General features: G+C 47.0%; 1 long non-coding RNA gene across 1 annotated transcript in view; it reads right to left on the reverse strand.

Annotated features, from left to right (window-relative positions):
- Positions 1-6,152: 6,152 nt before the first annotated feature.
- LOC118711897 overlaps positions 6,153-13,096 on the reverse strand; it is a 67,059-nt gene continuing 60,115 nt past the window's right edge. The window contains exons 3-4 of the long non-coding RNA XR_006740704.1: positions 8,302-8,461; positions 6,153-7,916 (exon numbers count right to left, since the gene is read on the reverse strand). This is a non-coding gene — a long non-coding RNA (uncharacterized LOC118711897). The remainder of the gene's footprint in view (positions 7,917-8,301; positions 8,462-13,096) is intronic.

The raw sequence follows: 13,096 nt of genomic DNA on the forward strand, positions 1-13,096 counted from the left end.
TGTACATGCCATCCCGTTTCATCCTCACAAAAACCCATCTTACCTATTCTGAAAGGTTTAGTAACTTACCAACAATCGTGCGGCTAGCAAGTGGTAGCAGAATTGGCACCTAGTCCAGCTGACCTTGAAGCCTGTGTGTTTTCCATTTTTCCACACTGTCAGAAATAAAAAGTATTAGTATTAATGGTTTGATTGAGAATGGGGACCTGATTGCTGTATAGCGGGTAAGAATTTTATGTGCAGCACCTTGATTCTGAACTGACTCCCTGAGTTTGGGTATGACCCATGTTCCCTGAAAGGTCCTTGGAAGACACTGCTTATTTAGGACTGGAAGCTCCATCGGAATCCTTGGGTTCCTACAGCTCTCTGCTGTTTAAGGTTAACCTTGGAAATGTTAACAGAATGATAGCCATAAAGCTAATTATAACTTTTTAATGTTTACTAAAAGCCTCACAAATCATTAACTTTTTACAGGAAAAAAAAAAAGAGAAGAAACATAGAGTTCTTAGAGATGTAATCACTCTTTTTCCCCCCAACAAATATTTATTGAGTGCTTTCTGTATGCCAGGTTCCATTCTAGGTGCTGGGGACACAGCACTACCATGACAGACAAAAATGCCTGCTCTCATGGAACTTTCTAGTGAAAGGAGATATACAATTTGTTTACTTTTAAAAATACACACTTTTTAAAAATTAATTTCAGAGAGGAAGGAAGGCTGAGAATAGAGATAGAAACATCAATAATGAGAGAGAATCATTGATCGACTGCCTCCTACATGCCTCCTACTGGGAATTGAGCCCATAACCTGGAAAAGCCCTTGAATGGAATCAAACCCAGAACCCTTCAGTCCTCAGGCCGAAGCTCTATCCACTGAGCAAAACTGATTAGGGTTACACAATTTGTTTAGAAAGTAAAAAGATAGCCCTAGCTGGTTTGGCTCAGTGGATAGAGCATTGCCTGTGGACCGAAGGGTCCAGGGTTTGAATCCAGTCAAGGTCACAAGCCTAGGTTTTTGGGCTCAATCCCCAGTAGGGGGTGTGCAGGAGGCAACCAATCAATGATTCTCTCTCATCATTGATGTTTCTATCTCTCTTTCTCTTTCCCTTCCTCTCTTAAATCAATAAAAATATATAAAAAGAAAAGAAAAGAAAAGAAAAAGAAGTGGTCCACAGATTGTACCCTTGGTCACTGCAAGGTTAGAAGAAATCAGCAAGATGTTAAAAAAAGAAGTATCCAGACATTTCTCCAAAGAAGAGATACAAATGGCCAATAAGCATACAAAAAGATGTTCCACATTACTAATCACTAGGAAAATGCAAATCAAAACTACAGTGTGATACCACCTCATACTCAGGATGGCTAAGATAAAAACAAATGAATAAAACAAAACAGAAACACAGAAAACAAGAGTTTATGAGAATTTGGAGAAATTAGAACCCTTGTGATTTACTGGTGGGAATGTGAAATAGAATAGCCCAGTGGTCAGCAAACCGTGGCTCAAGAGCCACATGCGGTTCTCCGGCCCCTTGAATGTGGCTCTTCCATAAAATACCACGGCCTGGGAAAGACTATTTTGAAGAAGTGGCGTTAGAAGAAGTTTAAGTTTAAAAAAGAAGAAGTTTAAGTTTCTTTTGGCTCTCAAAAGAAATTTAAATCATTGTACTGATATTTAGCTCTGTTGACTAACGAAGTTTGCTGACCACTGGTATAACCATTCCTCAAAAAATTAAAAAATAGAATTACCTATGTTCCAGCAATTCCATTTCTGGATATAGTCCTCCCAAAATTGAAAGCAGAGTCTTGAAGAGATATCTGTATACTCGTACTCACAGCATTATTCACAATAGCTAAAATGTAGAAGCAACCCAGGTGTCTATTTGATGGATGAATGGATGAGCAAAATGTGGTGTATTCATCTTTAAAAAGGAAGGAAATTCTGCAGTGTGCATCAGCATTAATGAACCTTGGTTCTTACGCTAAGTGAAAAAGCCAGTCCAAAAACTTAAATTCTGTGTGATTCCCCTTGTATGAGATATCTAGAGTGGTGACATTCATAGAGACAGAAAGTAGAATGTGGTTGCCAGGGGCTGGAGAAAGGGAGAAATGGGGAATTACTGTTTAATGAGTCCAGTTTCAGTTTTGCAAGATGCAAGAATTCTGAAGATGAATGGTGGTCATGGTTGCACAATAATGTGAATATATTTAATATCTCTTAATGCACACTTAAAATAGTTACAGTAATACAATTTATGTTATATCTATTTAACCACAATAACAAAATTTGGTTGGGGGAGGGGTGGCGTAGAAGGAGGAGGAGAAGGAAGAAGAGGAGGAGGAGGAGGAGGAGGAGGAGGAGGAGGAGGAGGAGGAGGAGGAGGAGGAGGAGTAGGAGGGGAAGAATCAAGGGAGGTTGGAAGCCAAATGAAGAGAGTTTCAAGAGGAAGGAAAGGTTCTATGTCCAAAACTGCCAAAGGGTCAGCTGAGATAAGAGCCGACAATTATTAATCATTAGGTTCATCCAGGTTGAAGTTATTGGTGATCTTGACAATAGCTATGTCAATGGAGTGACATGAGCAAAAGTTTGGAGTGGGTTCAAGAGAAGGTAGGAAAGTTTATAGTTGTTATAGCTTGTTCCAAGAGTCCACCTGAAAATGAGATGTCCTCTGTGTATCTATGTTAAAGAGATGAATAATTAGGTATCTGTAGAAATTCAATTTAAACAACTTTTTAAAATTATTTTTTAAACATATTTTATTGATTTTTTACAGAGAGGAAGGAAGAGTTAGAGAGATAGAGAGTTAGAAACATCGATCAGCTGCCTCCTGCACACTCCCCACCAGGGATGTGCCCTCAACTAAGGTACATGCCCTTAACCGGAATCGAACCTGGAACCTTTCAGTCTGCAGGCCGATGCTCTATCCACTGAGCAAAACTGGTTTCAGCCAATTCAAACAACTTTTGTTGAGCATCTCCCAGGTTCTAGGCATGGTAATGGATGCTACAGACACTGAGAAAAATAAAACACATTCACTGCCTTTTAAGATTCCACAAGAATGATATAGCAAATGGTGGGGAAACATGAGATACACACAAAATGATATACACGGCTAAATATAGTCAGCCTGGGCATCAATTTTTCCAGCAAAATAGACAATGTGGTTAAAGCTGTGGATTCTGGATTTGGGCAGTGTTGGCTTTGAGTCCTATCTCCACCATTCACCTGCTCTGTGATTTTGCACAAGTCAGTTAATCTCTCTGCTTCTTAGTTTCCTCTGTATAATTTCCAAACTTTAGTGTGCCTGGGATGTTTGTTAAAAATGGGGACCTCTGGGCCTCATCTCCAAAAGTTCTCAATGGGCAGGTGTGGAGCAGGGCTCAGGGATTTTTAAACAGGCACCTGGTCATGCTTGATGCCCTTGGCCTGAACCACACTTTGTAAAAGACCAGGAACTTATCCACATGATAGGGCATCAGCCTGGCCCTCAATAATTGCTCATTTAACAATAGCCGTTCTTCCACTGGGAGCAGAAATTCTTTCTAATAACTTGCAATTGATGTCCAGAAACAGAAGTCCAGCATACCCTGAACACATTACATTGAGAAAAGAGCACCAGAATTGTTCAATATTTATTCATGGAATATTTACTGAGTACCTACTATGTTCTAGACCAGGCATGTCAAACTCGCAGCCCAGGGGCCTCATGTGGCCCACAATGAATATTTTTGTGGCCCAGCCAATAAAACGGTATGTAAGAAACATTTTAATTAAAATTTCATAACTTAATGTTATACATCATCATTATCAATAACTATAATGTTTGATAATGACTGATTACTATAATTATGTTGCATTCATTTCCCTTACACACCTTACGTGTGCAGGTGCACCATTTCTCTCCATTAATACTAGCAGCGAATATTTTAGCAGCCGATTGCCACGTCATTAGTCTTATACTGACTTGTTTGGTGTGCGCAACAGGAAATATTTCCCTTTTGGAGAACAAGAAAAATAGGTTATTTGTGTTACATTTATTAATTTGTGCAGTTATTCAATGTCTGTTAAGTTAATGTTCAAGATAAAATATTAATTTTTATTAAAATGTTCTATTATGTTAACGATTACACATTTATTTCAGCCCTTTGTACTCAGCATGTCTCTATTGAAATGAACCTACGTTTCTATGAAAATTGAAGTTTTTGTTCTTTTTGGGGCCAACATAAACTTAAACCTTGTTTCTTTGGCCCGTGTTAGCCTTTGAGTTTGACATGCTTGTTCCTGACAGTATTCAAGGGCTGGGGAGACAGAAAATAAGTGACTCAATAATTTGTCTGAGTTGTCAGTTAAGTAGAAGCCCCAAATGTAGTCTGCCACATGTTCTAGCAGCCACGTGAAAAGTGCTATGTTTGATCACTAGCTGCTCGAGGTTGTACTTGTTCAATGTTAACATGCACACAGTTACCTGGGACCTTATTCAAGTGCAGATTCCGACTCATTAGGTCTGGCGTCGGACATGAGAATCTGCATCTCTAATAAGCTCCCAGGTGCTGCTGCTGTTGCTGCTGCTGGTCACAAATCACACCTGAAATATCACAGTTTTAGAGTGTTAGGAAAACTGGATCACTTGCCCTCGACATCAGAGCGCTGTAGTCATCTGGGGAATCCTGAAGGGAAAACATGAAGTCTAGGAAGACTGCACAGATGCAGGTGTGATTTGCTCACACTTTCTTCTGTCTCCTGTTTCTGGAATCCAGTCCTTACCCTCTCACATATGGTCAATGGCATTAGGCAGCCTCCTCTGAGGGAGGGAGATATTCATTCTGTTGGTCACTTGGTAAATTTTTGCTGGCTGCCTATCTATGCCAACCTTTGTGCAAAGAACATACTTTGGCATTCAGGAGAGTACTAATCCAGCAGCTTCTGCCTCCTAGGCTCCAGGCAGGGGCTGCAGCAGGGGTTTGGGATAGAGAAAAGCTGCCCAGGCAGTATCTGTGACCGAAGACACTGCCCTGGCAAGACCCAGCCTTGGCTCTTTCTGTGGTGCACTATAAATGCATGCCCGGGAGAGGCACCCCTCTGCAGTCGTTGCCAACTGGTTTAAGACGGTACGGACCAGCACCAGGAGACGTCTGGATGACGTGCCAGCCAGGCCACCTGTCTCTCCTCAGACTCTCAGCCCCAGCCCAGTGGCCACAGATGGCAGAAGGCAATACAGCTCCCTGGGGCTTCCAAATGCCTCCCCGGAAACGGGCCGCAGACAGTAACTCCAGCCAAGTCAGAGGCCAGCTTGACCAAAGTCTAAGTGTGAGACACCCCACTCAGCGCTGAGGGGCCCAGACTAATCCAAGAACCAAAGGCACTGGCTCCAAGTCAAATTGAACAAACAGTTCAAGCAAAAATCTTTCATCCTTTCCCAGGGTTTCTGATGAATCAAAGCAAATCCTCCCCCTCACCCCACCCCCCAGACTAGCAACCTTACAGAGACTGCTCCCGTGCATTTACTGAGAGTAACTTGGTTTTATTACAAACCAGAGGTCCAGTGCACCAAGTCATGCCTCGCAGCCTTGCCTGGCACCCTGCATTGGCCTGGCACCACCCATCACCAGCTCCACCATCCTGGGTGGCGGTCCTGCCCCCTGCCACCACCACTGGTTGTGTCTGCAGGGCGATCTGATTGGGCTTACTTGCACCCACCTTGGCCTGATGCTGCCCGCCCACTCATCTGCTACACCATCTCACCGTGGTCTGGCTCTCATCAGGGCCTATCAGGGCTGGCATTGCCTCCACGGCCACCCCGCTGCCAGTGCCACATCGCTGACACCTGCCATGTTCCATGCCACCCCTGGTGGTCAGCACACATCATAGCAAGTGGTCAAACTCCCGGTCTCCCAGTTGAACTGGTGGAACAACTGCCCAAGGGGACAATTTGCATATTAGGCTTTTATTACATAGGATAGGACACATTTAACAAGCACCTACACAAACAAGCTCTATCTTAGGGGAAGATTTGTCTTCAGGGACTTAGGCCCATTTAGGAAGATAATTCCTTAAGCATATGCAGGATAGTCAAGGTAAAGCAAGCCATCTTGGGAGCTCGTGGGTGGAATAGTTAGGGAGTTTCTTGAGAAGAACATTGATGGACCTGCATATACCACAGACCAGTGGTCAGCAAACTCATTGGTCAACAGAGCAGTTTGCCGACCACTGCCATAGACACAGTTCAGGAGAGATGGAGGGTGGGGATGACCCAGGGAGATGGTGATGTCTGCGAGGTCCGCAACAGGGCAGTGGGGTATGGAACACAGGGCTAAGAGCTGGTGCTCGGTGTTTCCTGAAGAGGGAACTGCCCTTTGTACAGGAATGTATACTAGTACGCTGCCTGTGGGTGAAAGTGAGCCCTGAAGTTCCCCAAGTTGAAGGGGAAGATGAGAGCGTGCAGTCTACTTTCAGGAATCTGCGTGGAGGGACCCTCTGATATGGCACAAGAAGGTTTGAGAACATCAGTAGATCACTGTAACAGTGGAAACAGCTTGAATGTCCATCACTAGAAAACGGGCTAAATAAACCCATGCAAAAAAGAAGACAAAAAAGAATTGTGTTGCTTTGTGTGTCTGATGTATAAAGAGCCCTAATAAAAGTGTGAAGTGAAAAAGCACATTTCAGAATACACGAATATTGAATCGCTTTATTGTACACCTGATGATAAAGCAAGTTTCAAGCTAATATGCACAATATAATCCCATCCACGTTTAAAAAATATCTACAAAAGCCTACATTTTTATCTCAACATGGACACACAGAGATATATAATTTCATAGAAAAAGCAAAGTGTTTGGAAATATAGCCATCAGATTGATGCCTGGTTGCCTGCGTTGGAGGTGGAGGAGTGGGGTTGGGAAGGGGTGAGGGGCTGGAGTGGGGCTGTAGAGATGGAGGGGAAGAGCTCACGGTAGCTGTTGGAGGGGCCCCCAGAAGCCCTTTGCAGTTGGGCAGTGCTGGTTGCCCCACGGGTGCTCAGACTTCTCCTGGAACAGAAGCATTGTTGGGGTGAGGGAGGGATATGCTCCCTGAGCCCAAAGATGGGCTGGAGTGCCATCCTGGAGGGCAGGGGCAAGAAGGCTGCCATCTGGTTCAGCCCAATGCTGACTGAATGGCCTGGAGACGTTTGGTCCCTCTGGGCTTATCTGGCTGGCCCAGCTCAAGATTCTTAGTCCTTCCAGAGCCTTCTCATGGAGGCTGAGATCCAGCATGGCATGGAAAAGCCCCACTTTTGTCTGCTGGGACTTAGTATTGGGCCATGCAGGGATTGGGAACCATGTGGGAGGAGAGGAGTTTCCCAGTATGGCCTCCTGTGGGGGCTCCCTCCTCTGACAGGGGAGTACCATTTCTCCCCAACACATTCCGCTTGAGGATATCTGGCCCAGCCTGGCTCCTTTAGGGAGCAACTAAAGGGATAACTTATGACCTGATGGGCTCTAAACAGTTAATGAAACTTAGCACTAAGTGAGGGTTCTGAGCTGGAGGAGATAGGCCTGGGCTTGGGCTCTGGGCCTAGGGATGTTGGTGTGAGCTGTGCACAGGTGCAGATCTGTTCTGCATACAATTCCTATGGTTGCTCTGAGCTAGTCAGGCTACAGAGATGTGTTGTACTAGTATGAGGCCTCTGCCCTGGGATATCACAGGACAGGAGAGGGGCATACATTGGCTTTGGATAGTAAGTGGATAGGATCCAGGCTCAGTGTGGAACCAGAAGCAGCAAGGCCAGCTGGCCCCAAGATTCCTCACCCCAGTCAGGGCTTCCTTAATGGGGTCCTGGCCTTGTCCAGCCTCCCACTGCTGGGAAGGGCTCCAGGGTGCAAGGTGGTTGCTTGGGAGCCTCCTGCAGACACTGGGGTGCAAGCTGTTCCTCCCTTACGGCTGTGGACAAAGTGACTTGTGAGCCTGGGCTGGCCTTGGGCATGTAACTGCTGGACATCCAAGACCTGCAGCTCTGGCTGATGGCAAACTGCTTCCAAATGTGCTGGGTCTCCAGCCAGGCCCCAGGGAGAGGCTTGGACAGGAACTGGCGCTGGATGCTTGTGCAATGGAGATGCTTGGAAACAAGGAAATTCTTGTTGAGCTGATCCCCACTAAGCCAGCTCCAGGCAGATTACCCACCTAGCACAGTACCTTTAAGAGACTTCTACTAAAGGAGAAAACCCTCATTACTCTGGCATCCAGCTGGGTCAGGATAGGCAGATTCCCTGGGGGGCAGAGGGAGCTTCTCTGGAGAACCTCTATTATTGGGCATCTAACCTCTTACCTCTCTGTTCCCCAGCAGCCCGCAGAGTTCAAGGAAAGGCCAGCAGCTCTTAGGTGTCCAGTCCTCTGGCTGGCCAGGCTTGGAGGACAAGCCCAAGAAAGAACAGGCATTCTTGCCTCAGAAGACCTCACAGCCAAGGTGAGGAGGTGAGATTCCTAGGCTGGAAAAAAGATGAGGGAGACCATGAGTCAGTGCTGAAGTGTCTGCTTTGGCCTTGGGGATGGGATTGGGGGAGGAAATGAGGGAGCCGGGAAGGAGACACTATGTGGGGGAAGAGGGAAAAGAGAGGGCACAAATATGCTTGTATGTGCACTTGTGCATTTTGTGTGTACCTACGTGTGTGTGTGTGTGTGTGTGTGTGTGTGTGTGGTGTGTCTACATGTATCCACACATGCTGGATATCACATCTCTGGAGGCCCATCTTCTGTGCTACCTGTCCAGTCAACCTAAAAATAATTCCATTTAACTTTAGGATTTGTTACTTGATGTAGAAGAGGCTTGCCTAGCAAATATACTTTTGTACCCACACTTTATCTAAGATTGAGTTAAAATGAGCCTACATTATTTATGCACACGCAGGATGACTAGTAAGCAAAAGGCAGACTAGAACAGCCCAGATTTGGCTGGAAAGTTCATATAAAAATGGTCCCTATATGGAAGTATGCATAGATTGGCAGAGATGGCATTGATGGTGATGATGATGATGATGATGATGATGAAAAAGGACCCAATATGGCTAGTTGGGGTGTCATCAGCCTTTTATCTCACCCACATAACATAGAATTGGGCACATGGCAAGTACAAATAAATTAAGTAAAGTATTTCCTTAATTTATTTGGAGACATTAAAAAAGAATGTTCACTAATGTGACACATGTGAAAATATGAAGCTTGATGATTGATAATTTGTAATGAGAGACTGAAGTATCTTTTTTTAAATCCTCACCTGAGGATATGCTTTTCATTTGTTCTGGAGGAAGAGGAAAAGAGAAGAAGAGAGAGAGAAACATCGACCAGTTGGCCTCATGCATGTGCCCCAATTTGGGATTAAATACACAACCTGGGTATGTGCCCTGACTGGGATTGGAACCCAAAACCCTTCCGTGCACAGGACAATGCTCTAACAAGTGAACAATACCGGCCAGGATTGAGATTGAATTTAAAAGTCAGTTTATTAGCTGCAGGGCTGAAGGGAGATTTAATTTTCAAAATGAAAGATTAAAGCTATTGAAGAATGGTAGATTGATAACTTGTTGAGACTTGATGAAGAGGTAGGAAGAGAGATAAATTGTGGCCAGATGACAGGTCAATAGATCATATAGGTAGATAGGAAAACAGAAATGTAGCAGTAGCATGGGAGAGAAAGGTAAGGATGAGAGAGACACTGAGGTAGACAGAATAATGTCCCCCCCAGCATATCTGTGCTCCCCAGAACCTGGAATATGTTATGCTTACATACAGCAACAGAGGCTTTGCAGAGAGGATCAATTTAAGGATGTTGAGATAGAGAGATTATCCCAGTTATCCAGGTGGACTCAATCTAATCTCAGGTCCTACCACTGACCTCTTTTTTTGTTTTTTGTTAATTCCCACCTGAGGTTATTTTTCCCTTGATTTTTAGAGTGAAAGGAAGGGAGAGAGACACACAGAGAGAAATTCGATGTAAGAGAGACACACCCATTGGTTGCCCCTTGCACACACCCTGACCAGGGCCAGCCTGCGACCCAGGTACGTGCCCTTGACTGGAATTGAACCCAGGACGTTCTGTCCACTGAGAAAAACTGGCTAGGGCCCCACGGACCCCTTTTTCACAGTGGTCCAGTCTCCCTGCCTTCTCTTCAGTTCTTGATCATACCAAGCTCATTCCTACCTCAGGGCCTTTGAACTCACTGTTTCCTCAGTCTGTTCCTTTTTATCACTCAGATCTCACTTCAAGTGAGAGTTGCCTCCCTGCTTCCAGATTTTTGTCCTGAAGCCTTAAGTACACTCTGTTCTGGGGCCTGGGTTGGGGCAATGGGATGTCCAAGCTCCTAGCCTGGCCTGGCTGGCACTATCCCCAGCCCTGGTTCCCACCCAAGGCTGTGGGATGGAGCAGCGTGCATGAGTCATCAAGCCACAGACACAGTCCCCTTGTTGGAGAGACCTGAGCAATTATGTTGTGGCAAACGCACAGGGCCAATGACCCAATTGAAAGGGAAGGTTAGGAATTTCCCCAAGTCATTCAGACTCACATAAGGCGAGGAGGGGACTAGAGAGTGGAGGAGTGGGGAGTGGCCTGTGTGGAGGGTGCTGTTACCTCTCTTTGGTTGGCTCTGTGCCCATCCCAGATAGGCCAGGCCGTGGAGGAGGAGATGGCTCATCCTAGACTGAGAGGGCCTTGGCACTCTCGACTACTCCTCCATTTACCTCACACTGACTGAGCACCCATGGTGGACCAGGTCTGTGCTGCCCTACTGGAGGTCAGGCCCCGCCTTGAGGAGCTTACAGTCTAGTCAGGGATGTAGGCTGGCCATCAAACCTTACAGATCTACTGAAACAAGGGCTCAGCATGAGGTTACACAGAGAAATCGCACTCAACTCCGACTCCTGGAGCAGGTGAAGGGACTGGAGGTGGTGAGAGGGCTCGCTGGAAGGAACCAGGCAGAAGGGTGTTCCAGGCAGCAGAGCCAGCCTGGTGTGGTAGACTCCTGCGGCTGCCATAACACAGTATGTACCACAAACTGGGTGGCTTAAAAATAACAGAAATGTGTTCTCTCACAGTGCTGGAGACTGGAAGTCCAAAATCAAGGAGTTGGCAGGGCCATGTTCCCTCCAAAGCCTCTAGGGGAGATTCCTTTCTTGCCTCTTCCAGCTTCTGGTGACACTGGGCATTCCTTGGCTTGTGGAAGCGTAACTCCAATCTCTGCCTCCATCTTCACATGGCCACCTTCCTTTTTTGTCTGTGGTCCTTGTGTCTCCATGCAGCGTTCTTCACGTGCACCTGTGTCTGTGTCCAAGTGTCCCTCTTCTTACAAGAATTCAGTCGAACTGGATTAGGGCCACCCCATGGCCTCATTTTAACACAATTAAATCTGCAAATACCCTAGGTCCAAATAAGGTCACATTCAAATGAGAGGTATTAGCGCTTCCACATATCTTTTTGTAGGGATACAATTCAACCCCTAACAGTTGGCAAAGGCTTGGAAGGCATGGAGCTCTGGGCCAGAGCTCTCCATCGTTTGCTACCTAATTGTTCACAGCCTTTGTATACATTTTCCCTGGGTGACTCACTTGTCCTTACATCTGCCTGGCATGTTCCCACCGCCCAACCCTTGCTCCCACAGTCCCCTTGTCCACACCATGCCTGCCCAGCCTTCTCACTGTGCCTGGATGTGCCCATGATAGGCACTCATCAACAGCTCTGAGTGCTGGTCCCTCTTGCTTTAGCCACACTGTATGCCCCAGGAGCTCCCTGTCTCCCTGCTCCCAACATTTGGGGCCCTATTGAGTCCACTTGGTCCCACCAGTGACCAATGCTACAATGGAGCATTGCCAACCTGAGACCATTTGAATGGCTTGCAAAGGGCCCTTGACCCAAATCATCTCCCTCACCCACCACTCTGGGTCAGAAATTCCACCACTGGCACGTTTGATAGCACCTACCCCTGATAAAGGCAAATGTCCCTGAGGGGAGACTCTGCCAGAAGTAGCTGGATAGGGACTTGCCTCCGGAGCCTGGCAATCTGGTGCTATTTCACTCAAGTCCTATAGGAAACTTGCCTCTCAGGAGCAGGAGGGGCCAAAGAAGACAGGCTGTTCTGCAGAGCCTTGTCCAGGCTGCAGGCTGCGTGGCAGGGGAAGCTGAGGGCAGGCCCAGTGGCCCAGTCCTGCCCAGACAGAGATGCACTCAGGCGCCAGGATATGCACTAAGCTCAGCCTCTTCCTTCTCTCCCACCCGCCCTCCTTTGTTCTGCACCTCCTGGCAGAGAACCCCCCTCCACATACTCCCAGCAGCTGGGCTGTTAGTGGCCTTTGGACTAGGGAAAGACTGGGGCCTCCCGGGGGCCCACAGCCAGGCTGACACTCACAGGGAGTAGGGAGAGGCCCAGGACTGTCATTCCCTGGGCACAGTCCCACAGTGTCCTCACCCAGCCATTCCTGTTGTGCCTTCCTCCAAGGGGAAGGGGCTGGGGACAGGGAAGGGGCGGGGCCCACACCTGGAGGGAGGCATTGAGCCGCCCCTGGCACTCAGGCCCACACTCTGGACAGAAGCTCCCTGGGCTGCTCTTCCTTTCCTGCCAGAAGAACTGGAGGGTAGGATGGGGGCTGTGCTCACCACAAAACCCCAAGGGTCTCCAAAAGGCTCATTTGGAGGGGAGAGCCAGCCACATCTAATAAGGAACTATTTCAGTTTGCCATAATCAAGTCTAGCTCAGGGCTGCCCCAAATAGTCAGGTAACAGAATCCAAGTGTCTGCAAAGATGGTTTGGCTCCTGAGGCCTGAGGGTCCAGTGCAGGCCCAGGTTGGGGTCAGCAGGGTGGCTTCAGCTACTGCACCCACATTCCAGGCCCCCTACCACCTCCTCAAGGCTTCAGTCCAGGCCGGGCCCCTCGTACGTCTTTAGACAATGAGCCCTCTAAAACCCCCACTTTTACCAATCCAGTCAATGCCCACATAGCAGACATGAACACAATCCTTTTTAGATGAACATTTCATGGTGCCCCAGAAAAGATGAGAAATGCTTAGGGGTTTGGCTAAGCCTGGCTTTGAACTCGCTGCTCAGAGGAGAGACGGCATCTCCAGGCCCAGCCTGAGC

The sequence above is a fragment of the Pipistrellus kuhlii genome, unplaced genomic scaffold, assembly GCF_014108245.1.
Source record: "Pipistrellus kuhlii isolate mPipKuh1 unplaced genomic scaffold, mPipKuh1.p scaffold_m20_p_8, whole genome shotgun sequence".
Taxonomy (NCBI): domain Eukaryota; kingdom Metazoa; phylum Chordata; class Mammalia; order Chiroptera; family Vespertilionidae; genus Pipistrellus; species Pipistrellus kuhlii.